Source organism: Myotis myotis, unplaced genomic scaffold (assembly GCF_014108235.1).
Source record: "Myotis myotis isolate mMyoMyo1 unplaced genomic scaffold, mMyoMyo1.p scaffold_m19_p_8, whole genome shotgun sequence".
Lineage (NCBI taxonomy): Eukaryota > Metazoa > Chordata > Mammalia > Chiroptera > Vespertilionidae > Myotis > Myotis myotis.
The window spans coordinates 25458414-25486018 of NW_023416390.1; the positions used below are offsets into that span (position 1 = coordinate 25458414).

A 27605-nucleotide genomic window follows, 5' to 3' on the forward strand; every position below is an offset into this window, starting at 1 on the left:
GACCCGTCCCTCTGCTCACCAAAGCCTCACAGCCCACAGTTCCTTTCAAGGTGAAAAAATTCATGCACTGAGCTCTTAGTTTAGTATAATATGTCTTTTAACATCCAGAGTGTTTGCTATAGTATCATTTTCATTAATCATTTCTTATCAATCAATCATTTCAGCCTTTGACCCAAGCTAAAATACAGGGAATGAGGGAAGAATGGTGTGCCATGTGACCTAGACAGACCCGTCCTGGGAGCTCCGTGGATCCTGTGTCAGGTTAGGTTGTTTCCCCTGTATTCCCCCACCTACCTCCTTTTCTCTCTGATTCTAAATAACAATGCCATGTGCCTTTAAGTCATTTGTGGAATTGTTTTGTTCTACCCTTTGTCAGGAATATACCGATATGAGTAAAATAAAAAGGAATACAATGCCATTAATCACACAGGGGCCTTTGCAAGCATTTGACGTAGAACTGGAGACAGCTGGCCTTTGTGTGTCTGTGTGTGTATGTATGCCCTCCTCCACAGCGCTTACAGGAAGCAGTGGGGGTAATTGATGTTGTCTGCCACCCATTCCCGTGTGACTCACCAGCCCGCGCTGCTGCCTCACCAGCAACGTCTTCCTGGAGTGGCACAGTCTCTCCTACAGGATCAGGACAGTCTGGGGAGCAGGCAGAGAGGATGACGAACACAGACTCGCCGTAGGAGGACACCATAATCACCATCACCTGCATGACCTTGATGTCGAAACTGATTTTGGATCATGAAAAAAAGGACAGTTTTGCCTTGGAGTATTGGTAACAAGAACTGCTTTTTGAATTTTATGATTGGTTTCTCCCCCTTTTTCTCCAAGACCTTCCTGCTTTTTCTTTTGCTTCAGTTTGATTGAAAACCCCCCCAAAACCCTTGTGAGCAGCCATGCTCTCTAAGACACTAACACTTCTCAAGCTTGTGAGTTATGGAATAATCATAACTGTAATTGTTAACACTGAGAATTTTCCAAGTATTTGATGGGTGTTACCTCCGTTAATCCCTGTGTCAGTGCCATGAAAATAGCACTGCTCTACAGACAAGGAAACTGAGGCATGCGGAGGTTATATGACCATGTACTCTTGTGGTCAATGCTGCCAGGCCCTGCAGGGCCATCCTCTGGTCCTGATTTGTTGACTGGCTGTCAGATCTCCAAACCTCTCCTCTCTGCTGCTCAGCCTGGCTGACCCACGGTTCTCACCGCATTCCTGCTTCTCGGGACCTGTCCGGTGTCCAAGCCTGGCACCGACCATCTGCCCTGAGCAGTCAGTGAAACACCACTCAGCTGATGGCTTATGTGTGCCCAGCACTGTGCCAGCTGTCTTAAATATGAGTAGGGATAAATGAACGCATTGGCTATATACGGGCAGGAGGGTTGCTATATTCTTAGAACAGAGTTTGGTTAACCTTGGCTTACGGTAGGCAACCTAGCTGTCTGGCTCCTGACACATCAGGCATCCTGGCAATTTCTATTTTGGTTTGCATATGACAGTGATGCCACATTTACCATTTGAATTTTACATCCACTGGTTTCCTTTTTTTAATTAACAGTATTATTGAGGTATAATTTATATACCATAAAATTCACCCCTGTCAAGTGTGTAATTCAATGAGATTTAATAAACTTATAGAGTTGGACAACCACCACCACAATCCAGTTTTAGAACATTTTCCTGGCCTCAAAAAGTTGCCTCAAGCTCATTCAGTCACTCTGGGGGCTTCTTGTGCTCCCTCTGGCCCCTGCCCTGGGCTGTTTGATACTTTCTCAGGGGTGGGGGTGGGGTGGCATTTGCATGGTGGATTCTCTGGGCCTCCCTTCCTTCTCTTTTCTTCTAGCTGTGGTGTCCAGCACCAGTGCCAGATTCTGTACATCTGGGTGGCTTTTAAAAAAAACAATTATATAATCTATTGATTTTAGAGAGAGAGGAAGAGAACAGAGACATTGATTCATTGTTCCACTTATTTAGGCATTCATTGGTTGATTCCTATATGTGCCCTCACTGGGGATTGAACCTGCAACCTTGGTGTATTGAAAAGACGCTCTAACTAACTGAGCCACCCGGTCAGGGCCAATGCTGGCTCCTTCAGGGGAACCTCAGACACTTACAGTCTCTCTCTTGGAACGTCACCCAGAGCCTATTTGGGACTTCTATGGGGACATGGACACCTTTTGTAGCCCCATCAGGATTCCCCTCACCTCTCTATGGGGCCTTTTCACCTTGATGGGGAGGTTGTGGGGAGTAACAGAGAGCTGGCATGTCCTTAGTTACCACTGGCAGCGCCTCGGGGCCCATGGTTATCTGAGGTCTCCCCAGCATGCCCCCTCTGCTTGGGGAGACAGTGGGGGTGGGTGGGACTGCTTCATGGCTTCTGACTCACAGGCGCACCGTTATCTTCCCAAGTTCTTCTTCAGGTGACACTGGAGTGGCTTGCCAGTCCCATTGTTGAGCAGGGATGCTGATGGGATGTGAGCACACCCCGCACCTCACCTCCACAGCATGCCATGCTCCTAAGCTCCAGAGCCTTGCTCTCTGTCTAGATTTATGTCTTTGCTTGTTTGCAGAAGATGAACTGCAGTGTGGACTTAGCTCCTCCCCCCAGGAACTGGCCTCCTTGAGCTGAGCTACGTAGAACAGAGCCCTTGCCGTCTCTGAGCACTCCATCCACAGGAAGCCTTCCCCTTTGTGTGGGTACTTCACACACCAGTGATACGTGTCCATGTACAACCCTGATGGTGAGGAAATTGTGGCTCAGAGACGTTAAGTAAACTGGACATGGTCACACAGCATAGATACACAAATTAGGTCTGACCCTAGACTGGGCAGTAACAAGGTACAAGGAAGAAAGTTGGCATCCAACATCAGTCCTGTAATGGTGGTACAGTTCTGTAATGGACTGTTCTGCAGCTACACAGAGACATTTCTATCTATCTATCTTCTATCTATCTATCATCTGTCAATCATCTATCAAATCTATCTCCTTCCTTCCTTCCTTCCTTCCTTCCTTCCTTCCTTCCTTCCTTCCTTCCTTCCTTCCTTCCTTCCTCCATTTATGACTCTCTCCCTGCCCCCATCCATCCATGCATTCTTCTACCCACCTCTAATATTTTCTTGGAGCATTTTAATCAATGCCTTGCATTCGCATTCTTGTCCCAGAGTCTGCTTCTGGGGACCTAACCAAGACACCTGACCTCCATTTCCTCCCCTCTTATTCGCTGCTTCACTCTCAGCCCATGGCAGTCTGGCTCTGCCGCATCACTCCAATGCATTACAGCCCCTATGACACTATGCTGCTAACCCCAATGCACACAGACTGGCTCTCACCTTCGTTGACTTCACAGCATCACCTGATGTCATGGACTCATCTTGAAGCACTACTCTCTACCACCACTCTCCTGCCTTTCCGCTTATGTTTCTAGACTTTTCTTTGGCTTCCCTTGTGTGGATGTATTCTCCTCTAGGCAAGCCATTAAAACAGAGTTCTCTTCTCTCCCAGGTGACCTCGCTCAAGCCCAGCTTCATTGCCACAACATGCTGGTAACCCACACATCACTGTCCTCAGCTCTGTCTTGAGTACTATTCCAGTGTCTCTTTGCTGAACATCTTTACTGGAATGTCTCAAAAGCCCCTCTAAACTAAATCCACCGATAACCCTGTCCACAAAGCAAGCTCGAGCCCCCTTCAGCATGCCCTATCTTAGTGAATGCAACCACTTAGCCAACTGGCCATGACCTGGGTGCCATCCTGGACTCCTCCCTCACCCTATTCCTGGTAGCCAACCAGGTACCAACCCCTGTGTATCATGCTTCCTAAATCCCTCTTATGTGGTCCACTTTTCTCTGTCTCCCCCATGACCACTGTAGTCCAGTCTGTCATCAGCACCCTCCTGGATTGTGAAAGTAGCCCCTCACTGTGTTGATTTTGTACACTCCTTTAATTTTTCCCACACTGCTACCAGGCTGATTTTCCCAAAACAGAAATCTAATCATACATTAAAAGTATTATTGACATATAATTCACATACCATACAATTTACCCATTTAAAGTATAAAATTCATGATTTTAAATATATTTACAGAGTTGTACAAACATCATCACAATCTAATTTGAAGAATATTTCCATCGTTCCCCCAAAGAAATCCCATTCTCATTAGCAGTCACCTCTCATTAACCCATTTTCCTAGCCCTAGGCAGTCACTAATCTCCTTTTTGACTATGTATTTGCTTATTCTGGACATTTTCTATAAGTATAAATATACAGGATGTGGGCTTTTGGGACGAGCTTCTTTTAGTTAGCATAATGTTTTCAAGAGTCTTCCATTTTGTAGCTTATAGCAGTACTTCATTTCTTTTTTGGGGGTGCTGAGTAATATTCCATTGTATGGATATGCCATTTTGTTAATCCCTTCATCACTTGATGAACCTCTGGGCTGTTTCCACATTTTGGCTACGGTGAATGATGCTGGTATGGCCATCTGTGCTTATACGTTTTCAGTTCTCTTGGACATTTACCCAGCAATGACACTGGATCATACAACCAATCATACATCTTTTACAAACTTTTCAGTGACATTCCATGGCCCTTAGGTGAATGTAGGCCCTCTTTTTCCGATGCCCCAGTGCTCACCTGCCTTGCCAGCCTCTCTCTGCTTCAGGACTTGGCCACAGTGGGCTGTACTTTGGTCCCTGGTCTTCCCTCAGCAGTAGGTCTGGAAACCTCACTGGACGTCCTTTTATTCCTCCTCCACTTAGTCCCCTTTACTTCAAGTCCTAGTTCAATAGGCATTTCCTCAAGGGAAGCCTTTTCTGAGCTCCCTGATGAGGTCAGGCTCCCCTTCCCACACTGTAATTGCACCGCATGTATATTCCTCCTTCATAGCACTTGTCACAATTTTACATTTCGTTTAGGGTTCTTAACCTAATGTCCTTCTCTCCTAATGGTTCCATAATCTAGGCCATGTAAATTTTCTGTCCCATCTCTATACCTCCAGCATCCACACAGCATCTGGCTTGTATTTGTCCAGTGAATTGTTAGATGACTGGAAATGCCATCACCCACCAACTTCATGATGGCATTATCTAGTTCAGCGATTTTCAACTTGTGTGCCACAGGAATTTTTAATACATGCAATACCTGACCATTTAGTCAGGTGCATAGACTTCTGTTCCATTAGATTGTCAAATAAAAAAATGACAGCCAACACAACAATAGCCATCTGGTGTGAATGACTCAAGATTATACTTTTTTTTTTGTCCGATTGGCAAAAAATATATATTTTTTGGTGTGCTGCAGAATTTTAGTAATTAGTTTATGTGTGCCATGAGATGAAAAGGTTGAAAATCGCTAATCTGGTTGACTAAGGATTTTCTGATCTTTATGTCATAAGAATAGTATGAATCAGTCCAATGATTGTTAGCACTGTTCCAGCTAAACAAACATGAGATGAATATCAACAGTGAAATGACAGTCTTCCCAAAGGCCACACCAGGAGCCAAATGGAATTTCACTGGTGGGAGGTGACTTCTCAACAGAGATAAACGCAGGAGGCTGATTGGAAATTGAACTCACCAGGGATGAGAATATTATTTCCCATGGAGCAAGAAACCCTAAAACTACCACTCAACTAACTTTCTCCAGGGTAAAAGATGTGTACTTCTCAGGGTCAGAGTACCTAGTATGTTTCTGTTTCACTCACACCTTCGCTGACTTTGTCCAATAATCTAACTGCACTAGATCAGAATCTAAGCCTCCCCTCCCCTCCCCTCCCCTCTCTCCCCTCCCCTTCTCTCCCCTCCCCTTCTTTCCCCTCCCCTATGTGTCATTTGATTTGTTTTCTGGAGAGCTCTCTAAGGATTAGGCTGGGCCTGGGGTGGGTGGGGATGACCTCTGGCTTCTAGGTGATTTGGGTGAGGGAAGTGGGGCAGAGCCTTCTCATATGCACCTTCATCTCGCTGCCTCCATCATTCCTGCTGAGCCTGAGTTCGAGACCTCACCAGAGTCTGGCAGAGTAGAGGAGCTTTTTACTGGAACATATTCCTTTCCATGTAGCCTGCAGGCTGTGATTTCCTCTGGACTTTAACGTGTCTTCCTCCTCCTCCTTCTTCCAGACATCGGTTGAATTTTCATTAACAATAGCCCCCTTTTATTTTTTTCACTGTGTTGGGTTTACTAGTATGTCCTTTAGAACTCAGGACGGGGAGGAGTTAAACACAGATTTCCCCCTTCTATCTAGGATTGGAATTCCCACTCGCTATACTACTTATTTCATGAACTATTCAAATTGGGATAGTTTTCTGTTTATGGAACTAGATTTTTGAAAAAACACACCACCACCCAGCCAGCGTGGCTCAGTGGTTGAGCATCGACCTATGAACCTGGAGGTCATGGTTCAATTCCCAGTCAGGGCACATGCCCGGGTTGCAGGCTCGATCCCCAGTGTGGGGCATGCAGAAGGCAGCCGATCAATGATTCTCTCTCATCATTGATGTTTCTATCTCTCCCTCTCCCTTCCTCTCTGAACTCAATAAAATTATATTTTAAAAAATGCACAACTAGATTATAATGTAGAATGGGGAAGAGATCATGTTTTATTCTTTATTTCTTGGAGCCTAGTCCAATACCTTTTACGGGGCAGGTGCTCAGTTAATGTCTGTCCACCGAGTTGCTTTAACATTTAAGCTTCACTGCTTTTGTTCCTGTATCACATGTTTACCTGCCTTCACAAGTATGATTTCTCAGCATGACCGCACCCCCTGGAGAGCCATTTAGATCCCCATTTTACGGCCTTTTATGTTTTCAGTTTTGACCATGCACTTCTGCGGGATTTGAAAGAGATAAGAAAATATGGTAAATGCCCTGTGTGGACAGGTTCATACTCTATAACTTGTATTCAAAGTTATAGTCCTCTTGGCTTTTCTTGTAGGTAAAAGCATAACTCAGGTATTTTATTATCCTTTATCCCTTGCTGCTTTTGGTTCACTGGGAAGAGTAGGCTACTTCCTCTTGTAAGATCCAGAGTTCCCCGAGTTCGAGTTCCCCGAGTTCGGGGCACCTCCCCTCCTCCCTGTGGCCGTAAGCACGTGGACGTGTGCACCTGCCTGTGCAGCCCTCTCTTCCTCCCATATTCTCTGGACATTTTTCCCCTCAAAAGAAAACTCAATAAGTGGTTTCATTTCATCCAAATAAAAACCATCCATCGGGGCAGCATGACATGGTCCTTAAATCCCATAGGCCACATTTTTGGCAAATAGCTGTGTCCTGTGACAGTCATTCCCATGATGTCTGGCTTACTCATCATCTGATGCATGACATTTTCCTGGTCTTGGAATGCTCCATCTCAATTAAATTTGGAGGAAAAGTCATTCTTCTGCACTGTAAATGGAAAAAAAGTGCACCGTGGGGCCTTTTCTCATCCAACTATAGAAGATTAGAAACTGCCTGCCCTGCCGGGGTCTCCCTGGGGAGAGAGCTGGTCCAGGAAGGAATCCGCTCAGGGGGAAGCTGGGAGAGCCCTCTCTACTTTGTATTTTGTACTTGGAAAAATTCATTAATGTTTTTCCTTTTTGTGCTTCAGTAACTAAAACTACCCCAATTAACTCACAACATCTATTAACATACTCTTTGCATATAGTAAAATATATCAATTTTTCTACAATTGTACAATTCAATACATTTGGAATTAGACAGTATAGTAGGATGATTGATTTGGGGACTGAGAAAGACATAACTGAATAATAACTAAGCACTGTTATCTATCTATCTACTTATCTATTATTGCGGTAAAGTATATGTAATATAAAATTTACCATTTTGACCATGTTTAAGTATACAAGTCAGTAGGAATAAGCAATTCACAATGTTGTGCTACCATCACCACTATCCATTTAGAAAACTTTTCATCATCCCCAATTGAAAATCTGCTCATTAACACCAACTACTCATTCCTCTCCCGCCAGCACCTAGTAACCTCTATTCTATTTTTTGTCTCTATGAATTAAATTTGCCTATTCTCGGTACCACATATAAGTCGAATTATACAATATTTGTCCTTTCGTGTCAGCCTTATTTCACTCAGCATAATGCTTCCAAGATTCATCCATGTTGTAGCACATGTCAGAATTTCATTTCTTTTCATGGTTTAATCCATTATATGCATGTACTGCATGTTTATTCATTCATCCATTGATGGGTATTTGGGTTGTTTCTACCTTTTGGTTATGATGACTAATGCTGCTTTGAACATTGGTGAACAACTATGTTTAAGTTCCTGTTTTTGCCTCTTTGGGGTCTCTCCCCAGAAGTGGAGTTGATGGATCATACGGTAATTCTATGCTTAACTTTTTGAGGAACTGTTTGGCATGATTTCACAGATGAGGAAATCATGAGGCTCAGAGATGTTAAGCTACTAGTTCCAGGTCACATAGCTGGCCTCAAAGAGAGTCATTAAATTTAGATAAACAAGGAAAATGCCTACTCAGTACTTTCCATAAATAGGCTCTTAATAAATGTTTATTTTCTTCCCTTCTGCTTCTGATGAAATTCAGATATACTGGCCTGAAGTTTAAGTTTAGTTAAGGTTACACACTTTCATTTTCTTTACAGATATCACAAAACCAAACAACTCCCCTCATCTTGACTAAAATGATTCAAGAACCTTCTATACCTCAGAAATGTAAGTTCCTTTCATATAATTCATGTGCTGATTACAAATCCTGGATCGGTGTCTACAATCTTTTCCTAGGCACACTCTGGTGACTGTAGTTGATATTGTTTGGTGTTCTTGAGAGTCATAGAATTGCTTTATAAGTTATCTGAATGTAGAATTTTCCAGAAGGTTGATCTGCCCTTTTCTCTTCCCAATCACCAATACATGGTAGTGATCACAGCATGACCCTGGCTAGGCAGGCTGAGCAGGAGGGAAGCTGTGAGGTGTGTGAAGTAGAATTTGGAGGCTCCTTTTTTTGTCACAGGCCCTGCCCTTTAGTGTCTACCTTTAGACACTCCTTCTAAGTGACAAGTCGCCGTTCTCTGCCCTCACTCTTTAACACCTGCCTGTAGGTTGGCTATGGGTCACTTAGGTTGGTAAGATTGGAAATCATGCTGTTACCTCTCCCTGGGGTATTTACATCTAAAACCTACTTCTGATAGTGGAATAAAAGGCACAGTACAGAATTCCCACCAGACTGGTGGGTATTAAGTTTTGGGAACTGACAGTGGGACAGCCTCCCACGATGCACTGAAATTATGTCTCATAGGACAGCCACCCGAAGATTAAAGACTGATGTTCCCCACAGGGTTTCCTGACTTAGGGAGTTGATTGGATGAAGCTGCTAAGTAAGGAATAAGCTTGAGAGAAGCCAAAGCCTCAAGCAGCCTCAGTTCTCTCCTTGTTGGGCCAGGAGGGGATTAATTTTTTCCTGAAAAACAGTGAGAGTCTCCAACCTAAACCACTCACAGTCAAGGAGAGTTTGGGAAGTCAAGGACTGGGGAGGAGAAGAGGAATGGCTTTGCTTCTTGGGTGGGGAGGAGACAAACATTTCACGTATACCAGGAGACACGCTTTCAGTAAGTGTAGTTCCCAGAATGCCCACCAGATGGTGCAAGAACTCCGCCGACACCTGCCCTTTGAGGCAGCCGGCACTAGCTTCTGCCTACTCCTGGTAGAGACAGCGTGATGAATCCTTCACTGTGGCCAGGATACCTTTTGACATCTTAAGCATTCAGATTGAATATTCAATTAAAAAATGGATTGAGCTCCTAATAAATTAAATGAAATTACTTGCTGATGTGTACCAGAGCGCCCTGTACAGTGACTGCCTATATGAGAACACAGTGTCAGGGAGAGGAAAAATGAGCAGCAATCAAGATGCCGTGTGCGGTGATGAGCAGCAGCTCATGTTCCTGGAGGATCTGAAGTCTCACGGGGGCTGCGTTCATTCATCTCATTGGGCATTTACTGTGGACAGCGCTAGTCTGGGTGCCCGGCAGACAGCAATGGAAACAGGTCCCAGCCTCTGAGAGCTGCATCCTATTGAGATGATTAGACAACAAGTCCGATAAGAATGGTGATGTGCACTATGGAAAACAGATTAAAACCGACAAGTGGAGGAGGAGGGCTACACTTTTAAATCGTGCGGCCATGGAAGGCCTCCCTGGAAAGATGAAGCTTCAATAAGGCCTAAGGGACTGATGGGGCAAGCCATGGGGATTTTGGGGAAGATGAGTCTAGGCAGAGGGCACAGCAAAGGCACAGGCCCTGAGATGGGAATGTGTCAGGCAGACTCACGAGGAGTGAGGAGGCCGGTGTGGATGCAGAGTGAAGGAGGGGAGTGTGGGATAGGAGTTGGTGAGATGCTATCGGGGTAGATTGGGGGATTTTGAAGCAAATGGTTATATAAAACTTTGTAAAATACTCTAAGAACTTTGGCTTTTACTTTGGAATGATAGGAGCGATTGAGCATTCTGAATAGAGAAGGGACATGGCCTGACTTACCTACATTTTATTTTATTATTATTTTAAATTAAATTTATTGGGGTAACATTGGTTAATAAGATTATATAGGTTTCAAGTGCACAATTCTATGATACATCATCTGCATATTGCATTGTGTGCCCATCACCCCAAGTCAAATCTTTTTTTAAAAAAATATATTTTATTGATTTTTTACAGAGAGGAAAGGAGAGGGATAGAGAGTTAGAAACATCGATGAGAGAGAAACATCGATCAGCTGCCTCCTGCACACCCCCTACTGGGGATATGCCCACAATCAAGGTACATGCCCTTGACCGGAATTCAACCTGGGACCCTTCAGTATGCAGGCTGACGCTCTATCCACTGAGCCGAACCGGTGAGGGCCAAGTCAAATCTTCTTTCACCGTATATTTGACCCCTTTACCCTTTGCTACCTCCAGCTCCCTAGCCTCTATGGAAAACAGTATGGAGGCTCCTCAAAAAATTAAGAATAAAGTTATCATATGACCCAGCAAACTGTCTTATGGTTTTGTACCCCAAAATTAGAAAACAGTTATTCATATCCCTATGATAGATGCACCCCTATGCTCATTGTAGCATTATTCATGGTGACCAAGACATGGAAACAGCCAAAATGTCCTTTGATAAATGATTGGATGAAGAAGATGTGGTACATATACACAATAGAATACTCCTCAGCCATAAGAAAAGATGAAATACTGCCATTTGCGACAGTATGGATGGATCTTGAGAATATCATGCTAAGCGAAATAAGTCAGAAATAAGAATAATATGATTTTACCCGTGTGTGGGATATAAAACTGAAAGCAACAAATGAACAAAGAGAAAAACAAACAAAAACTCGTAGATCCAGACAATAGTATGGTGACTTACAGTTTAAAAGGATCACTCTGGCTCCTGTATTGTGAAGGGGAGAGAGGTAAAGCAGGGAGACCAGTCAGGGACGGTTGCAATGTTCAAGGTGAAGAGATGGTGGTGGCTTGGCCAAGGAGGCCATAGTGGAAGTGGAGAGAAGTGGTCAGATTTTGGATACGTTTTGAGTCAATAGGACTTGATGGTGGATCGAATGAGTGCTAGAGAGAAAGAAAGGTCTCAAGGATGCCTGCAAAGTTATGTCCATGCACAACTGGGCAGGTGGAATTGCCATTCACTGAGATGAATTGAAGGAGCATGTTTTTGGGGAAAGAGCAGGAGCTCAGTTTTGGATATGCTGAGTTTGAGAAGCCCTGGAGACGTCCAAGAGAGAGATGTTTAACTTCTATGAACCTGGAATTTAGGGGAAGGGTCTGGGCTGAGATCTAGATTCAGGGAAGGGGTCCAGTGGGTCTATAGATATTTAAAGTGATAGACTGGAGTGAGAATGGGTAGAGGAACGAAGTCCAAGGACTGAATTCAGGCACACTCAATGTTTAGAAGTTGGAAACTGGGGGTGGTGGTGGTTTAGCAGAGGCGACAAGAGGTTGGACCAGTGAGGTCGGAGGAAGCTCAGTGAGTGTGGTGTCCTGGGAGCCAAGGAGGGAAAAGACCAAGGAGGAGGAAGAGCTCAGCTGTGTCACTGGCTGCCTCAGAGCCAGCACACAAATCACTCTCAAGTAAGATTTCTCAATCTTAGCACTGCAGATGTTTGGGGCTGATAATCTCTTGCTATGGGGAATGTCCTGTGCACTGTAGCATGCTTCCCAGCACCCCTGGCCTCCACCCACTAGATGCCAGCAGCGCCCTCCCAGTGCAAACAATCCACAATGTCTTCTCCAGAAATGGCCACAAGTCCCGTGATGGACAAAATCATCCCGATTGAGAGCTACAGCTCTAATGCAAGGTCTGGGGAGCTAACTTTCAAGGGTAGGAAATCTCTTCTAACTGAGGGGAGAGGAAGCTTCTGGAGAAGCTGTCAGATTTGAACTTGGCTTTACGAATTCAAGTCAAACTGGAAGGAAAATGTGAGAGGATAGACTATTGACGGAGAGTAACTGGGGCAGAGTGAACAAAGGCATCTAAGCCAGGGGAGAATTCCTGATGCTCAACACTTGTCTCTGTGTAGAGGCTGACATCTCCTTGTGGAGTCATGGAAACAGTTGTTTTCATTGTCACTCGCTTTAGGCACAGACATGGTTTCCATGACATCTTTCTTCCCCACAAAGGAAGACGGAAGGTTAAAGGATTTTTTCTCTGAAATATGATTTATGGTGGATTAGGCATGTTATACATGTTATACCATTTAAAAACTATTATTAATAAAAAAACCCCACAACACTACTCTCTCACCCTCATCACCTTTCCTGCCTCCTCACTCCTGGCATTTTTCCCCCAAATGATAAAGGAGAAACTTGTCTTCCAGTTTCTAGATACAAGGTCAGATTGTTTACCTCCCATTGGAATACAAGATTAATTCCTCCCCTGCAACACACACACACACACACACACACACACACACACACACACACACACACTTGAAATGTAATGCCTTTTTTTTTTTTTAAAAAAAGCAGATACTCACTTCATGGACTCATTAAGAATTTTACCAAGTCCCTATTGGAGTAATTATTATTTTGGACATTTAGCCAATATGTTCAGAAGGCAAACTGATGTGGCATTTACAAGACTCAACTGAAAACATCTTCAGGGTGTGAAGAGGTAATTGGATTCCACTTTGAGACAGGGGAAGTTCAGACATGGCTCAAGGAAAAGGCTAATTTAAGTGGAAAGTGTTAGGACTTTGGAGGGAGAAAAGAAAACTCCTGGATAAGTGGACTTATCCAGTAGACTGGCTATTGGCATCATGTTATCTTCTCGGAACTTACTGGGTAAGCTTTCCAATGGGTAGTTTAAGGAGGGTCATTAATGAGGACCATTAGTTGCCGGGGTCCAGCCCCAGCAGGTCCAGGGGTCCCCAAAGGTGTGGACGGAGTCGGCAAAGAAGGAATGACACAGAGGCAGCGTTCAGGTGATCATCATAGCCGGGTTCTCTTGTCAGGGTCTCCAGCCAAGTTCTGGTCTGGATCTCCAGCAAAGTTCTGCTTAGGATCTCCAGCCAGGTTCTGTGTCCATGTTGTCTTGCTAGGTTCTCCAGCCAGGTTCTGTCCAGGTTCTCCAGCCAGGTTCAGTTACCAGGTTCTAATCAGGTTCTCTTGCCGATTTCTGTAGTCAGGTTCAGTCCAGGATCTTTTGCCATGTTCTCTCCAGCGAAGTTCTTCTGTCTCTAGAGAACGTTCTGTGTAGGTTCTGTGCCTAGGTTCTGTCTCTCTTCATTCTGTCTTCTTACATCTGTATTTATACCAGTTGATTCCAATCCTATCAATCTCTATTTCAAAGGTTAGGGCGTTTCTTATCTCCATTCCAGGGAGTAAAGATTATGTAGCTTAAGCATGATTGTTCATAGTTAAAGTGATTAATTACCCGCCTGGCACTTAGTTAAGAGGTTTTATTCCCTCCCTAACTTCAGGGGAAAATCCCTACCTGGGGAAACAACCTTTCTCAGAGACCTTGGTTAAAACACATAGTGCCAAGAAGGTGAGCAAACATATCAAGAACAGTATGCCATACATGCCAGGTCCCTTGAAACAGCAAGCATGGACCGGCTCCCGGCAATTAGTGACATTCAAGTGCAGACTTTATAAAGCTGAGCATGGATGTGGCCTATTTCAGGGGTTCCCAAAGTTGGTCACCATCACAAGTCATCAGGGGTGCTTAACTAATGGGGCCCATACCTAGAGATTCTAGGTCAGTCCCTGTGTCATATGTAAACGTGCCCCAGATGATTCTGACCAGTCCTGGACATCACACTGGCATTTGGGGTATTATTTACTCACTTTTATTAGAAATTAAGGAGTTGTAGGTCTAGACAGGAAGAAGTTCTGTAAATTAGTGAAGCTGACTTCCCCATTTCAAAAATGTTAACAACTTGGTATTTAAATAGAGAGATTATAAGAGCAGACATAGAGCTGAGAAAAATAATTTTTTGATTTTTATTTTAAGAAGACTTCTGTTGAGCACATTGCAAACTGTTTCCTTCCTCTTTTTAATTCTTCCACTTCATCTTGGCCATAAACACTACCCTCTGTTTGCACTTTGGCCCAATGACCCTGGTGCCCAGGTCAGACCTGTCACCGAGACTTGCTAGCCAAAGGTATCTATATGTATAAAAAGCCTAAATGACCATTACAATGGAACGACCAGAACGACCAGTCACTATGATGCACACTGACCACCAGGGGGAAGACACTCAACGCAGGAGCTGCCCCCAGCCTGCAGGCCCCAGTCACTGATAGAACCTGCAGGCCAACTTCCCAGTTCCTCCCCCCCGCCGGCAGGCCCCAATCAGGGCCGGGCTCCTGGGCTGGGATGGGGAACCAAAGGTGGGTGGCGTTGGATGCAGCCCCTTTCCCAGGGGGGCCGAGGGCCAGCTCCCTCCTTGGGGCTGGTAGCCAACTTCCCGGGTCCCTCCCCCTATCCCTCCCCCCAGCTGACAGGCCCCGATCACCCAATTGAGGCCTGCTGGACAACCTCCTGGTCCCTTCCCCCGGATGGCAGGTCCCGATTATCCGATTGGGGCCAGGCCCCAGGCTGGGATGGGGAGCCGGGAGTGGGTGGCGGCAGACGTGGGCAGCAAGAGAAGGAGCGGGGTGGGGAGGTGGAGAACCACGTAGTGGCGGCATGTGGGCAGCGAGGGAAGGAGGGAGGTGGGGAGGCGGAGAGGCAGGGAACTGTGAGGTGGTGGCATGTAGGTAGTGAGGGAAGGCGGAGGCGAGGAGGTGGGGAACCTGGTTGGCCCTGATCGCTGGCTGGCCAGGCCTAGGGACCCCACCTGTGCACAAATTTCATGCACCAGGCTTCTGGTTTATATATATTGATGTGTATTTGTCATCTACCTGAAGTGAAGTGACTTCATGTCTTCTCTCTTTTGAGGTCAATCAGCCTCAAAGAAATGCCCATCTCTCATAGTGTCCTCTTCAGAGTGTCCTTGGTAAACAAGGTTGAAAATCTCCATTTATCAGCCATGGGAAAAGCCAAGAGTTTCCCACTGAATGGCCACTGTCCAACCATCCCCCCTTCATGAACAATAATGCAAACTCTGTAAGTTCCACTCAGCTAGCAGGGTATTCCTTGACTAGCTTGTGCTTGCCATCCATATTTTTATGGCAACATCTCAGCCAAGATATCCTTCTCCACCGGCTGTAGAAAGAACAAGACTGATAGAGGAGCACTCTTCAAAGATCTTGGTTTATTTGGAACCATAAACATACAACGATGTGCAATATTTTAGCAGTGTCACCTCTGTAGAATCCTAAAGGCTCCCTGTGAGGTCCTAACTAACCTTGATCAAAGAGTTGTCTTCTAAGCATGAAGGTAGAATTCAGTACATATGACTACCTTGCTTGTGATTTTCCTCCACCAGCAGGGATCCCTTCTCTCCCTGGATGGAGTAATGATTGCAAAGTGGATCAGATCCTGTAAAGAATGATTAAGCTATAAGACATTCAGAGATTAATAAAATAATGATAATAGTTCTGTAAGCATTCATCAGGAATTAGGCACTCTACTAAGTTTTTTACATGTCCTATTTCACTTAATTCTAAAAACAATCACAGGGTGGGTACCGTCATTATTGCCATTCTACTTATGAGTAAAACTGAGGCTCAGAGGGGTTAAGAAGCTCTCTTGAGGCTGATGAGGGACAGAACTAGGAGCAAACCAGGTCTACTTGACTTGATTCTGGGTTCATGTTTTTAAAACATCTTTGATACACTACTCTTTTAAAAAAAGATATATATATATATATTTTTTAAAATTTTTTTATTGATTAAGTTATTACATATGTGTCCTTATCCCCATGTTACACCCCCTCCCCCACAAAGATATATTTTTATTGATTTCAGAGAGGAAGGGAAAGGGATAAAGAGATAGAAACATCAATGATGAGAGAGAATCATTGATTACACTGGGGATTGAGCCTGCAACCCAGGGATGTGCCCTGATCGGGAATCGAACCCTTACCGCCTGGTTCTTAGGTCAACACTCAATCACTGAGCCATGCTGGCTGGGCTACACTACTCTTTATGAGCTTTTAACATGAACTCTGTACAGGAAAGGCATTAGGTCCACAGGCAAACTGGCCAATGTGGACTCCTGCACATCCTCCTGGGAACACCCATTTGTGTCTGAAGACTGCTGACCTCAACAGGCCTGCTGACGGACGTGGGGAGCAGGGAGAATGCCTGCGGGTAAAATTATTTATTCCTCTTGCTTTACTGCATTTACCATATACCATATAAAGAATCTATCAAAGAATAACATGACCAGTCTCTCTGAGCATCATCTAATCACCCTAGGAAATCAAGTTAAAGATTAAATTCAAATACACCAATATTATTAGTCACCACCATCAAGAGTTTTAGCCCATTAGGTAACATAAAAACCCCCAATAAGTCACGGATCTCCTAATTAGCAGCCAAAGAAGGGAAGAAAAGCTCCATGACCCTGTTTTGTCCTAATTGCCAGTTGAGTTGATCTCAGAGGGCATGCTCTGTGCATTTTGAAAAACTCATAGTGCCACCAGCAATTTCATGATCACCTAGGAAACTTCCAAGCATCTTTAAAAACATGTTACTTTCCTGTAAGTGTTATTTCCACTAATGAGACTGGAGGGCAAGGTGACCTTGTCTTTTTCCTTCAGAAGCAGTCTCCGTTCTCCTGCCTGCTATTTATGTTGCCACAAGGCCATCTGTGTTTCTCCGAAATGCCTTCTTGAATTTTAAACAATGTATTTTTACTTCTTTCAGAGAAACAGCAATGACTCAGGCTCAAGGTGGTGCGATTCAGTATAGCTGGATGCCTGCAAGGCGGACTCACCCTCCAGGGTCCGTCTTCACATTGGAAGTGCTCATGTGTCCCACATCTGCTGCATCCAAGGCCAGTGAAGCCCAGGGTGCAGCCCCGGGGGAGTGGGAAGATACAAGGTGAAAAGACTCAGTTTCTGTCTTCAGGGAATTAACAGTCTAATATGAAGAGGAAAAAATATATATATAAATAAACACAATACAGGAAAGCATATGAATGATGTCTTAAGAAAGCTTTTCACCAAAGTGCTTTAGAAATCAAGAGAAGGAAATGGTATTTGCATCCAAGGTATGTCCTTCAGGTGCATCGCAGAAATCCTTCATTTTGCAAAGTCAGCTGCAGTACATGTTGATACCCTATGACCCTAAACCCAACCTGATTCTAATGCTTTCCTGTGAGTGACTTTGAGTTGAAAAACTGAAGTCGTTTACCAGTATAGCTTATTCTTCATCCAGGTCCCTTCTTCCCTGCATTTGGCTGGGTGTCCCTGAAGGTCACTTGGATGTCTGGGCCAGCGTGGCAGCATGCCTTCTCCTGGGGAACCAGGCCATCTTGTGGCCATTTCTGTAGGGCCTGGATTCTGACGATGGCACCTGGATGTGACTACCACCTACCTTGAATGGAGACAGGCTTCTCCAGTAAGTTTTTATTTTTTAAATTAAATCTTTATTGTTCAGATTATTACATTTGTTCCTCTTTTTCCCCCCCATAACTCCCCTCCTCCCAGTTCCCACCCCACCCTCCGCCCTCACTCCCCACCCACTGTCCTCATCCATAGGTGCACGATTTTTGTCCAATCTCTTCCTGCATCCCCCCACACCCCTTTCCCCTCAAGAATAGTCAGTCCATTTCCTTTCTATGTCCCTGATTCTATTACAATCACCAGTTCATTCTGTTCATCAGATTATTTATTCACTTGATTTTTAGATTCACTTGTTGATAGATGCGTATTTGGTGTTCATAATTTGTATCTTTACCTTTTTCTTCTTCTTCCTCTTCTTAAAGGATACCTTTCAGCATTTCATATAATACTGGTTTGGTGGTGATGAACTCCTTTAGCTTTTCCTTATCTGTGAAGCTCTTTATCTGACCTTCACCTCTGAATAATAGCTTTGCTGGATAAAGTAGTCTTGGTTGTAGGTTCTTGGTATTCATCACTTTGAATATTTCTTGCCACTCTCTTCTGGCCTGCAAAGTTTCTGTTGAGAAATCAGCTGACAGTCGTATGGGTACTCCCTTGTAGGTAACTGAGTTTCTTTCTCTTGCTGCTTTTAAGATTCTCTCTTTGTCTTTTGCTCTTGGCATTTTAATGATGATGTGTCTTGGTGTGGTCCTCTTTGGATTCCTTTTGTTTGGGGTTCTCTGAGCTTCCTGGACTTTAAGTCTATTTCTTTCACCAGGTAGGGGAAGTTTTCTGTCATTATTTCTTCAAATAGGTTTTCAATATCTTGCTCTCTCTCATCTTCTGGCACCCCTATAATTCTGATGTTGGTATGCTTGAAGCTGTCCCAGAGGCTCCTTACACTATCTTTGTATTTTTGGATTCTTTTTTCATTTCGCTTTTCCGGTTGGGTGTTTTTTGCTTCTTCGCATTTCATATCTTTGACTTGATTTTTGCGCTCCTCTGGTCTGCTGATGGGAGTCTGTATAATATTCTTTATTTGTCAGTATATGCTTAATTTCTAGTTGGTCCTTTATCACAACATCGAGGGTCTCACTAGATTTCTTGAGGATCTCACTACATTTATCGGCGGTTTCTAGAATGTTCTTGAAAAACCTTAAAAGTGTGGTTTTGAATTCTATATCCTGTAGTTTGCTTTCCTCCATTTCTGTCATTTGTGTCCTGTTTCTTTGTCTTGGCATTTTTTATGCTTCACTGTGTCGATAGAGTGGCTTTCTGTGCTAAGTGTCCTATAGGGCCCGGTGGCTCAGCCTCCCCAATTACCTGAGGTAGACACTCTTGGTGCACCCCTTGTGGGCTTTGTGCACAGTCTTGTTGTAGTTAAGCCTTGATTGTTGTAGGTAACACTGGGGGGATTTGACCTCAGGCCAATTGGGTGTGAGAATCAGCTGTGTCTATGGTGGGAGAACTTCTGTGCTGAAGACAACCTTATGGGGCAAGGTTTGCTTCAGTAGGGCTTTGGTGCTCACTGAGTCTGTTCCCCGAGTGTGTTCCTTATGGATCTGCAGAGTTATAATTGGATGGTCCCACTCTGAACACTGGGTACACTGGCTCTTGGATCTAAGGAGGTGCTAATCTAGCCTCTGCCTGAGGCTACCCAGCAGGAGCCAGCTGTAAAGCAATGCAAGTTGCCCTGGGGCCTTGGGCAGCTGCAGTTTGTTAAGTAATTTTCAGATTACAAAGGGCCAGGTCTTTCATATGCAAAAGCCTCTGTGCAAGGCTTGGGCGGGGCGGAGCCCCAGGGGATTAACTGGGTGGGCAGAGCGAGCAGTATGGCTGCTCTCAGTCCTGTCCTCAGAGGCCCCGGAAATCGCTGCGTGTGCCTCCGAGAGAAAGCTGCCCTCGAGTTCCAACCGATCCCAGACAGTCCCGTTGCTCCCGTATGAGTCCGGGTCCCCAGAGACTCGCCCGGAACTGGAGCTCAGAGCCTGAGACTCCCTCCCGATTGAAAAAGACAATCGTGACCTCAGCCGCCAGCCCTCTCCGCACGCACCTCCGCACCTTTGTATTTTACTTCCGCACCGCACCTCCTCTGAGTCTCGGTATGCTTTTCTCTTTCCTTCTAGTTGTAGAATTTCCACTCAGCCAGCCTTGTGGTTCTGGATGATGTCCGTCCCGTCTTTTAGTTGTATTTTTGAAGTGATTGTGCGAGGCAGCAATCTCTGGTGTTTACCTATGCCGCCATCTTGGTTTCTCTCTCCAGTAAGTTTTTAAATCATCCAGGTAACTTATTTTTTTAAAAAAATGTATTAAAATTTTTTTCAATTACAGTTTATATTCAATATTATTCTGATTAGTTTCAGGTGTACAGCAAAGTGGTTAGGAAATCACGTAGTGGGGCCTTGACTTACGAGTTTAATTCGTTCCGTGATGGAGCTCATAACTCAAAGTACTCGTATGTCAAATCAAAAAGTGAACGAGTGAGACACGTGATGCTGGGCTAATGTTGTGGCGTTCACTGTGATGTTCGCTGTGCCAACTAGCGGTGGGGTATCTGAAGCTGGCTCATAACCCGAATTTTAGCTTGCAACTCAAAGCAAAAAATCGGCCGAGAGATGGCTCATATCTCAAAAAACTTGTTAGTTGGGACACTCGTAAGTCAAGGCCCCACTGTATTTTACAAAGTGGTCCCAATGCTTCAAGCACCCTCCTGGCCCCATACATAACTATCAGGATATTATTGACTATATTCCCTATGCTGTAATCTACATCTCCATGACCTTTAGGTAACTACCAATTTGTGCTGCTTAATACATTTACCTTTTTTGCCCTGCCCCCAATCCCCACCCTCTGACAACTGTCACTCTGTTCTCTGTATCTATGCATCACCCAAATAACTTCTAAACCTCATAACAAGTTATGACTTTTCTGTGTATGTTATGTCTACAAATGAGGCCGGAGGGTCTTTCTCCCCCATCACCCATTTCCATCTTTCTTTAGCTCATCAGTAAGAACTACTCTCAGCCGCCTCCTGCCCCTCCCCTTGCTGCTTTCCTCCGATTTCTTGGCATTCTTTACTGGTTGCCTCACCCCTCCCACCTAACCTTCAGTGCTGGGTCCTCAGGACTTGCTCCTAGACTCTCTGCCTCTGTCCCTGAACACACCCGTCTCTTCCAGCAATTTCCCTGGATTCATCCTCCATTGCTCACCCCCTCATTTGTAGAAACTAAGGCATGACTTACTTGCATTAAAGTGCACACTTCTTAACATGCAGTCTGATGGATTTTACTTACATGTGTGTACACCCATGTAACTGCCACTTAGACCAATGGAAGAACTTTCCAGCCATCAGCAAAGCTCCTGCACAACCCTCTCATCCAAACTGCTCACCTCTATCACCATAGATTACCTTTGTCTAGTTTTAAACTTCATGTGAGTGGAATCATACAGTATATACTCTTTTTTTTATGTTTAATTTCTTTCACTCAACATTATGTCTGTGAGATTTATTCATGTGGTCTGAATGAGTAGCTTGTTCTTTTTCATTGAAGTGTAGAATTCTGTTATGATGTTTCAAAATGCATTTAGTGATTCTACTGTTGATGGACACTTAGGCTTGTCTCCGTTTGGGCCTGTTCCAAATGGAGCTGCCATGAACATTCTTCCGGTGGACATAGAATCCTTGGGCATGTGCCAGGGGTGGGTCATGGACGACACATATGTTTACCTTTTGTAGGTATCACCACACATTTCCCCAAAGTGATTGTACAAATATTTAACACTCTCCAGGAATGTAAGAATAGTCCAGGTACCTCTTATTCTAGCCAACACTAAGTACTGTCACATTTTAATTTTAGCCATTCTGGTGGCTATGTAGTGATGTTTCATTTGCTTTAACCTGCATCTCTCAGATGACTAATGGTGTGGAACACTCATAATTTATGTTGGCCATTTTGGTCTCCTTTGTGGCATGCCTGTTCACACCTTTTATCTGCTTTTTAATTGAGTTGTTTATTTCTATTTGAGTTGTAGGAATTTTTCTTTAATACATATTTTGGATATGAGGGTCCTATTGCTTTGTAAATAAAATCCAGAATCACCAAAATGCTCTTCAGGTATTGCCTATGACTTCAGCCAGGTCTTGCACCATTTTCTCTCCCTCTTGACTCCCTATCCTCTCTGACCTTTTTCTACAGCCCTTCCTGCCTCGGGATGTTTGCATTTGTTGTTCTTTCTGGTCCATTGTACTATTAATAAACATTTAGGTACTTTTCCTAAATAACCAGTCTGTCCTCTTATTGTCCAGCCAAGCTATAGTTGTAGCTATAATAAAAAATCCCAGAAGCCACTTCGGCTATCCTCCATTGATGGCAGAGCATGAGGTCTGCAGTAGAGGGCATGAGGGGAATTCCAGAATATGCAGTTGCACTGAGATAAAAATATAAATAACACCAAATTTGCTGACTATAATGGCTTGGGAATTCAAAGATATTTTGAGAATTTTAAGATGATCTCAGGCAATGATGGACCGTTGGGGGTTAAAATACAGCCAGGATTATTTCCAGACACGGCTCTTTTGAGTCCAATGGTACTTTAAGTTGGGGGAGGTGGTTTCCCTGGAGGGGGACCGTGTCCACAGCACCGTTTCCAGAGCCCCAGTATTTGGTGTAATGTGGTTTAACCTTTGGGCACCTAGACTGACAAGGCACATTTTGAGCAGAGAGGGGTCCTTGTGGTCCTGGGAAATATAAATTCCTGTGAGGAACAAATGATCAGTTTGTGCATTGAGCATTAGACTTGTGAATATTGCATCTTGCAAATGTATTTACCGCTACTTTTCTGATGGGCATCGATGCTCTTCTAACCAGTAAATAGATATGTATTAAGAGTATCACTGAATCCATTGCTTTCTACCATTGAGATAGTTTTTAGAATGAAGCAATAGGAAATGCACAACCACATTCTTGTGGAAGGGTTTTGGAAATTTTCTGGTGCTAAGATAAGTTCTTTATAACAACCATCTCAGTTTGATGAACATGGAGAATGTTTAGGGCTCAAGATGTGCTTGTGGGGTGTTTAACAGATGAGTCGCTGGTACTCCTGGGAGAGTTTGTGACTAGGGGAAGGTCTCATTTCAATGAGTGAGAAAACCATGGTGGACATCCATCTCATGACCCCAGGAAGATCTTAGTTTTACCCCTAAGGTTCTTCCTTGGTAGTGGTTCCTGGTCAACAAACCTCACCCCATTATGTGTCTAAGTCTCTGTAGTTAGGATCTCTCCCTTGGATTCCACTGAATTCTCCAAAAACACAACCTAAGATTTCAGGCCTAAAATGGAAAACAATACACCATTTTGTGATCGTGCAGAAAGAAGAATTTAGGAGCAAATGCTATGTTTAAGTAGAATAGCATGACTGCTTTTAATGACTTGATTTGAGATGGTTGGAAGGTTATTTGTTTCACAAGCAGCTTAATTTGTAGCTCCTAGCAGCCTTGTCTCCATCTCAGTCATACTGTGAAGGCTCTGTAGGCAGCCTGACCCAACTGACCTGCTCTCCAGCCACTGCAATGCTTGTATCCTGCTGGAGGCTGCTCCTCCCCATCTGTGAAGCTAGTCCCAGGAGATGTTGTTCTCACTAGGGAGGCTCTGTTTCAGCTTCTACTATGCTCAAAGGCTTCTGGGACAAACCCCAACCCAGGTCTAGCCCCTTTCTCAAATGCAGTCTGAAGAGCATTCCGGATTCCACCTGGAGTAGTGAGGAAGATGTACCCTGTCTCTCCTGCACTAAGACTCTCCCCACCTTCCTCCTTTTGTGATGAAGTAGCCTGAGACCCCGCTACCCCTCTTAAAAAATACTAGCTATTTTTAACAGCTTTATTGACATACAAAGATTGCACAGATTTAATGTGTGCAACTTGATGAGTTTGGACACATGCATACAAAAGTCTAAAACTCATTTTATAAAGGTGAATACAAAGACAGAGAATACTGTACTGTATAGTGTAAAGGTTGCATGTTAATCACTGTTAATGTAATGTAAAAATTAAAAGACAAACGAATTAAGAACACCTATAGCTTCAAAAATCAGCCAGTGGGTAGACATTATAAAAAGCTGTAAATTTTGGCATCAATTACCCTCTCCTTTGTCACTCAGGTCTGCTAAGCCATTGTTCACAGAGTAAGCATTGTTCACTCCCTGCAGGAAAAGAACCTTGTCTCAACTTCATCTGCAGCACTGGGCTGCCTTCACCTTTTCCTAAGCAGATTACAAATACAAGATGCCTGAAAAAAAGATTCAGAAATGGGGACCACAAAAAACAAAATAAACAACAGAAAACAAGCAAGACAATACAAGACAAATCTGTGGTTGTTTCTTGAATGAAGCATGTTTTTATTTCTGGATTATGGCTCAATCTCTTAATTTAAGAGATTTAAAAAAATGAATCTCTTTGTTGTAAGGGTAAAGAGAATTTCCCATATAAAATAAAACGAAAGGCTCAGATTAAAGAAAGCAACATTACCAGCTCGCTTTCTCCCATTGGCCACACCACCGACATCTTTGTGCCTCGGGATCTCAGACGGAACTTCTGAAAACTCATCTTCTCAAGTCCTGCTTCTGCAGTGAGGGCACGTCAGCCTCCTGCCCTGGGTATAATCACTTTGATTTTCTCACAAGATCTGGCAGAACTGACGTAGCCCCAGTGCCTTCCACAAACAACTCCCTTTACAACAGACCAGCTGCGCTTTTCATTTCGTCCCGCTCTTGCATTTCCCTCTGATCCTTGAACGTAGACTGGCCTGTTTGGAGACCTGGCATCTGTACTTTGAAATCCAGGAGAGCAAAGGAGCCTTGAGAGCGTGACCAGGTGGTCTTCAAAGGAATCAGGCTGAATTTTGACTAACAGGAAGATTTTTAAGACTTTGAAGCCTTGTGTATCTACTGGGACTCGGATTTTAAAATGCCACAGTCAGTAGACATCTTCTGATCTCCAGAAGCACATATTGTAAGTTCTGGGTCACTCACCTTCCCACGGCGTCCTGAGTTTTCCCAGAACCTTTGTTGCTCTTAGCAAGCCTTAATGAAAACCACTTCCTCTGGACGTCTGCCCCTGTCTCCTGCTAGTTGCCGTCTTCCCAGCCATCCTTGTACAGTGCTCCCGCCAGCCGCCACTGTCCCCACTGCTTCCTCTCTCTCCACCTGCTCTCTTTATAACTTGACCTTCCTAATCTTCTCTTCAGGGAGAAGAGCAGAGGTGGAGAAACACTCATCTCAGTCATGCATCTTAGGGGGACTCCCAGTAGCTCTGAGTGCTTCATTCAAGGAGGGCATCAGTTTTGATTTTCCCTCTTTCAGCAAAATGCTTTACCCAGCAGCCTTTCCACAGGGCTCTGGCCACCATGTATCGCAGCTTGGGAGCTCTTTCTGAGTGGCCAGAGGAAGGCCCCTCCCCACGGAGTGATGACCTTCTCTTTTGAAGCAAATATGTGCCTCTGACTCTCTGCAACCTTGAACTTTCCTTGTTGCCTTCTTTGGCCAGCCTGCAGCTCGAGCATCTGAATATGGATGTGTATACAGGTTCTGCTCATTGCCCTGCAGCCCACCTTTACCCCAGGTAGGAGCAGTGATAATGGTGTTGAGAGAAAGAGTGAGAGCTCTGGGGTGACTGCCTGAGGGAACCGTGGATTACTAGCTGTGTGACTTGGAGCACGTTAATTACTGGCTCTGAGCCTCACCTTCCTCCTCTGCAAAATGGGAGTAACAGCAGAAGCTACTCGTAGGTCATTGAAAGGGTTATTCGGGATAGTACACATGAAGAGCTTAAAACAGTCCATGGCATACAGTAAGTGGTCAAAAAATGTTAGCTGGTAGTCAAAATAAAAGTAGAGGGAGACTTAATTGCATTAAAAAAACCACTCAAGTTTGCTAACTCCCAGTCCATCTTAGAGAGGCATGCTGTCATCATCGTCCAAATCTCATTCTTGCCCCACCAGGTAAGAACCCAGAGCTCTGTCCTGCCTTCCTCTACCTGTGAAGTAGACATGTGAGTGCCTTCGCCTTCTCCCTTCCTCCAGGTGCCCATGGCAGGATAGGCAGTATATGCAACACCAGGATCCCTTAAACCTTCACTTGCACAGGAATCTCCTGCAAGTCTTAGGAAAATACAGATTATGACCATGTAGGTCTCAGGTGGGGCCTGAGACTCTGAATTTCTCTCACAAGTAGGTGCTGCTGCTGCTTCTGGTCTGGGGACCACATTTTGAATAGCAAGAACCTATACGATGATCTGACAGGGAGGAGGGAACCCATCCAGAATATTGGGCAGAAAGGAAGGCCAGGGGTTCAGCTGTTCTGGTTTGGTGTGGTGTTTCAGGCTCCCACGCTTTCTTCTCCAGAAATACAGAGATTGACTCTCGCTGGGAGGTCCTGAAATGGCTGTTACATACTTCCTGTGGCCAAGATCATCGTATTTTGCCTCAGTCTTTTTATTTTATTTTAAAGATTCATATGTATATATGTGGGAGTTACAGAAAATATCTAAAAAAGGACTCAAATATGCATTTTGAAAGCAAAGGCAGTCCCAGTAAGTGCAAGTAAAATGTATTTCTGAAAAATGATTCTGATATGCATTTTTTTTTTTTTTAAAAGTCAGTTTCCCCTGGCCCCATTTTTAAGTTTTAGGAATACATGATAAAAAGTTCTTTTGACTCTGGATGAACCCTCAGTCCCTGACCCTGCAGACCATGTGAGGACAAGTGGAAAGACCTTGGCATGTGAAGCTTTATTGCAATTTGTATTATTACTAGAAGAGCCGTAGGCCAGGAGGGTATCTGGATTCTTGTTTGAGAACTTGAGGGTATGTGCTAACCTTATTTATGTTGTAATGTCAATGATTCCTTGACTTATGAGGGGAACGTTCCCTTAGTCAACTTCCGTGAATGCAAGTTATACATGTTACCTAATTTTTTTGTTTTCTGGGAAAAGCCCATGGCTCCCACTAAGCTGATAAGCTCTTTTGGTATGTACATGACTTTTCCCTTCTATGTCTAAATCTTTGAATTTGCTAGGATCTTAAGAAGTGTAACTTCATACACTTTAAAATCCTTATATCTTTTTATATTCTTAGGACCATATAACACACATCCTATCTTTAGGTAAAGATACCTAAAGTTATATCCTATTGGATTTTGCATATTTTCTAAGGCTTTGTCTGATTTGAGACCAGAATTCTTTGGATCACTCTATTATTATCCCTCTGTGAGTTAAAAACTGCCTTTTAATTGATGTATTTACATTTATAATTTCTGTTCATTGTTGAATCAATTACATAAACATGATTAGGACTCAACAGAAAGACACTGGAGTATTTACTTCTTTCAGAATGTTTTATGTTAATTCTTTTTCACTTTGTGTATAACAAGTATCTTTCTACACACTTTGTTCCTCAGACCTCTTTGAGAATCTGCTACACTACTGACACTCTCTCTAGAAAAATCTACACATACATGCCATTTTGTCCTGGTTCTTAATCATTGGTTATTACTGGATCACATAAAAAAATTATTTTGTTGTTGTTGTTAATCCTCACCCAAGGATATTTTTCCATTGATTTTTAGGAAGAGTGGAAGGGAGAGGGAAA

At 43.9% G+C, this 27605-nt stretch overlaps 1 long non-coding RNA gene across 3 annotated transcripts; it reads left to right on the forward strand.

The window, feature by feature from the left end:
• On the forward strand, positions 1-27605 carry LOC118661945. Of its 3 annotated transcripts, none has more exons than XR_004969542.1 (5): positions 1-781; positions 8616-8685; positions 17286-17631; positions 17799-17981; positions 24170-27605. It is a non-coding gene; the product is annotated as an uncharacterized LOC118661945 (long non-coding RNA). The 3 variants fall into 3 exon arrangements; XR_004969543.1 differs by having other exon boundaries at positions 1-261; positions 598-781; positions 17286-17981; XR_004969541.1 differs by having other exon boundaries at positions 17286-17981.